A 4,746-nucleotide genomic window follows, 5' to 3' on the forward strand; every position below is an offset into this window, starting at 1 on the left:
CCACCGTGGACACTGGGAGAGATCCATATTTATTAATTATCGGGTCATAGTCCTGATAATTATAATTTCTTATTGCTGCTATTCGCGTGTGTGTGTATATAGATGGATATATATGCACCTTATTTATTTTCCTTTTTTTTCCCTCCGGGTGATGGAAATGAACTTACGACACTGCAACGCACTCGCCACATACTAAGAGGCATACCTCTATTACCTCCCTTTCTATGCAGCTTACTGCCGGTGGTGTGGCCCCATCCCCAGCTCTGCAAGCAGTGTCTGACTATACAGAAGCGAGGCTGAGCTGTTGCTGCCTCATCTCTCGTCTCCCTACAATCTTAGGGAGCTCCACAAAGCTGGTGAGTGTTAACTATATAAATGATTACAATAAGCAAAGAAGATGTTTATAAGTTATAAATATCTTCTTTGTATTTTCTAATAATTTTTATATCAAATTTCAGAAGTATGACAGGGGAGGCTCTGCCTCCCTCTCCTACCCTGATTGCACATTCCTGTTGAGTAGATCACTGGCAGCAGGGGCATATTTAACCCATATTATACTTACCACTCCGGAGTCCCACGTCGTCGCTGGTGTCAGTGTTGTAAAAAACTCCTGGAAAATGGCCGCCGCATCCATTTTCCCCGTGTTTTGCACATGCGCAGTATGGAAAACGCATGCACTGTAGACTCTGGGCACACTCTAGTCATTCAGTGAAGGAGCCCGACCTCCTAAATCTGAACATGCCGAACCTGACGAGCATCGTCAGGTTGACAGGCATGTTCAGTAGATAGTCGGGGACGGCAGGGACCCAGCATGCACACGCATCGCTGGTCTTTGCCGGCTATCCATTATCCTACTTTGTGAACAATGCGACCAAACCCTCCTGGTTTTGGTCGGATTGTTCACAAAATCGGGTAATGGGTAGGCCCCTTTAGTCTGAGAGTTGTTTGATTATACTTATTATCAGTTGTTTATAAAGCACACACATATTATATAGCGCTTTACCGAGAATATTTCAGTCATTTACATAAGCCCCTGTGGAGCTACCAGGGTTCATATTTTGGTCAGAAGCCAGTTAATCTACCAGTAGGAGTGTCAGAGGAAACCAGAGCATCAAAGCCACACAAACACGGGGAGAATACAAAAACTCCACACATATATTGCCATGGGGGGAGATGTATCAAACCAAAGTGGAGAGAAATGCCAGCGGGCTAATTCAGCATTGCACTCTGCGCAGGACACGATTGACATGCCGAGGCATTTACGGGGAGGTGCGGAGGTGGAGCCGGCCGACGTTTCCGGGCCTATTTGTGGCCCTTGTCATTTCTATGTGGCTCATTAGCAACTTCCAGATGGTTCCTAATCTTACAGCTTTTATGTGGCACTTGATCATCTAGATTCTATGTTGCTCTAAAGGTGCGTATCCACTAGCAGACTGTGAAACGATTGAACAATTACAGCATTGTAATCGTGCTGTGGTTTCACAGTCTGTGCTGTGCCTACACTGAATGATCAGTCGTTCAGTGTAGGCACCCTCCCTCATCCCCGAACATGGCCAATCTGTCGTTATCGGCAGATTGATCAGCATGTTCGGGTGATGATAGATGTCAAAAACGACCAGCGGCGGTGCGCATCACTGGTTAATTTCGACATTAAATAGCCTTGTGCCCGATTAACAAACAATTGAACGATAACGATGTCGTTATCGTTCAATTGCTCTGTTTAATCGGATAGTGGATACCCACCTTTACTCTTGAAGCTTGATTTTGCAGTCTTCTCTGCCTGGTCTCTTTTTGGGAACTTTCCCAACTACCTTTAAGAAGGAACATTTAGATTAAGGATGTGCGCGGACCCCCGTGTTTTGGTTCTAATTCATTATCATGTTTTGGTTTTGGCAAGACCACTCTCAAGTGTTTTGGTTTGTATTCGGTTTTGGATTCCATAAAAATGTATAAAAAATTTGAAAAACGGCTAAACTCATGTAATCTGGATCCGTTTACATGCAATCCAAACTCTAGTTCGGTTTTTAAATCCAGGTTCTGAACTGAGAGCAGACCAGAGCCAGGACTCGGTTCTACTCGGAACCCCTAAGTTCAGGGGCAGGAAGCATCACGCATCGCATTTTGCCACTAATCACACATGCATGCTGGCATTAATAATGTTGGTATAGATGAAAAAATCTCCTGATGATAGAGGCCCTTTGCGAGAAAGGGACTTCCGGATTTATGACCCAGAAGTCCCTCAGCGCATGCGCAGGACAACGCACGCATGTGCTTTGCTTTCTGAAGTTTGGTGCATATCATTAATTCAGTGTAACCCCAGAAAATGGCATTTTGGAGGTTTGACCGCAATATTGATGAAAGTGTATCCCGCCCCGGGTGTGTTCATATAGTAAGAAAACCGATCTACACATGTCTAGTTTGGATGGAACTTCCAAGTAGTTCCATCACTACCCTATCTGGATATGATATAGTAGACTCAAGAGGAACAACTGACTGTCTTAGCCTGAGAGCTCTTCTATCACACAGTTACTACCAGAGCCCATTTCAAGCTCACTATGCTATGCTCGTTGTGCATTCACCTCATTATAGTCATTCCCTTGCCATATGGTACCACAGAAAGCAAATGAAACAAGGTGAGAAGAACCCTACATCAAATACAGACAATGGGCCTGATACAGAGATGTTTGCAAAGTTGATGGTTTGCGTACATCTCCGATGGCGGGGGGATTGTGCATGGCCCGTTCTGTGTATGTGCAAGATCGCTTGCAGTGCTGCAACCATTTGGAGGTGGAAGGGGGGCGGCGACAGGTGGCGGTTTACAAAATGCGTATGCCCCCCATTTTGTAGGTGTGCCGGGGCCAGGGTCTTCAGATGCAAATTTCCTCACCCCAGCTGATCAGTTCTGTTGCCCATTCCAAGTAGGCTTAAGTTTACTCAGATGGATGATGGCTGCGATGGTAATCCAATACTGCATCTTAGGACGCAGACTCGGATCTGCAATGCTGACAAGAGGCGTTTTTTGTCCTCAGAAGCCTCCTGATGCATTAGCATATGTCCAAAGATGCAGCAGCAATGCTAACAGTGTCCATCTCTGCATCAGGCTTAGGGGCCCATTTATCATTAACTATTTGCAGCATATATGCAAATAATTACTATCCCTCAGATGTATTATGGAGGGATCGCAGTAGATATCTATGATATTTGCTGCGGTCCCTCCATTTCCAAAAGGAGCCACAACCCCAACTGTGGCAATGGCCACGGCGCATTTGTGGTCTGTAGACCGTGCATGCACTGGAATCCTGGCACTCGGGAGTGAAGAGACTGTTGATGCGGACACTTTGCTCCAAGCACATCACAGGGACGAGATCCTTTTGGAGCCCCTGTTCCTGCGGGTGCAGTTTAATACATCCGGGCAGTATGATTGCATACTGCAATGCGATCATGGGCGCTAATATCACACCCAGATCACATTGCAAATGTGAACATTGATAAATGGGCCCCTTAATGTCAATGTCAAATATGTCCATAGAGTTTACAATTTAAATTTTGGTGATTCTATAATGATAAAGTAATTAGTATGACCAAGGTAACAGACTTTGGGGTCTACTCATCATAACTTAAAATTATCTGGAGGTAATTAGGCTTAGAACTCGCATGGAGTTCTACCTAATTACCGGAGGAATTCATCATTCCTCCTCCCCATTTCGAAAAGCTGTCATTTTTGCGAAGACAGTTTTTCAGGAAATAGAAAGTTTTCCCTGTCTACTCTAACTTACCGCGGCTTTAATCTGTGTGCGCATGCGCTGTTACATTTGTAAAACCAGTGCATGTGTGATACCCCATAAGGACCCCCAAATTCTTGGACTTTTATATGCTGCCCAGTGCTGGGGAATGTTGTGGAAGTGCAATAAGCAGGGACTCTAGGACCCAGGAGACCGGGCAGTGTGTGCTCAGTGCAGAGCTGAAAGTGAAACTAGGTGATAGAGGCTGGCAGCAGCAGGAAAATGGCAGTGTGAGAGAGCTGCAGGAACGTGGTCTGTAGCTATCAGCAGCTGAGTGAGGAGGCTTTGAGCTGGGACACCTTGCAAAGGGACAGACCAGGGAGCTGCACTGCCAGTACCTGGGGTAAGCCAGGAGAGGCACAGTGAGCCCCAGTGATAGACAGCCCAGACAGCTCCAGCCCAGACATCTGTGATAAGAAGTGCAACATTTCTGTGGTGAGATCTGAACCCCAGCACTCTGCTTTGTTACAAGACAGCACTCAGTGATGATTGGTCCCCTATTGTACATGGACATACTGCCCCATTACCACTCTGTGTAGTTTATATTTCACAAGTTAAATTGCCAACATGGTATCACTTGAACATTCTCTCAAGTAAGGAGGATTACAGTGTGCTTACATCTCAGTGTATGACAATTCCTTCAGTCTCCTTATACCGCATGTGCACCGACGACAGCCTGCGCAGGACGAATAGTAAAAATTGTGCTCTATAGTGATAATTTGCAAATAATGCTTTATACTGAAACACTTGTGTGTGAGACATATTGTCATGCATAGAAAGTGTATTTGTTAGTTGAGTTTAAGGTACTTATTTATCAGTTAGTAAATGAGAAGCAAGTATTGTAATATATTACTGTGATGACTATAGTATGCATTCATGAGTGTTTGAAGACAATTCTAGTTAGTATGTAATGGTTATTGAATGATTCGTGCATGTCCAAACTTATTCATTAACTTCATTTTCA

Source organism: Taudactylus pleione, unplaced genomic scaffold, assembly GCF_031769625.1.
Source record: "Taudactylus pleione unplaced genomic scaffold, aTauple2 ptg000169l, whole genome shotgun sequence".
Classification (NCBI taxonomy): domain Eukaryota; kingdom Metazoa; phylum Chordata; class Amphibia; order Anura; family Myobatrachidae; genus Taudactylus; species Taudactylus pleione.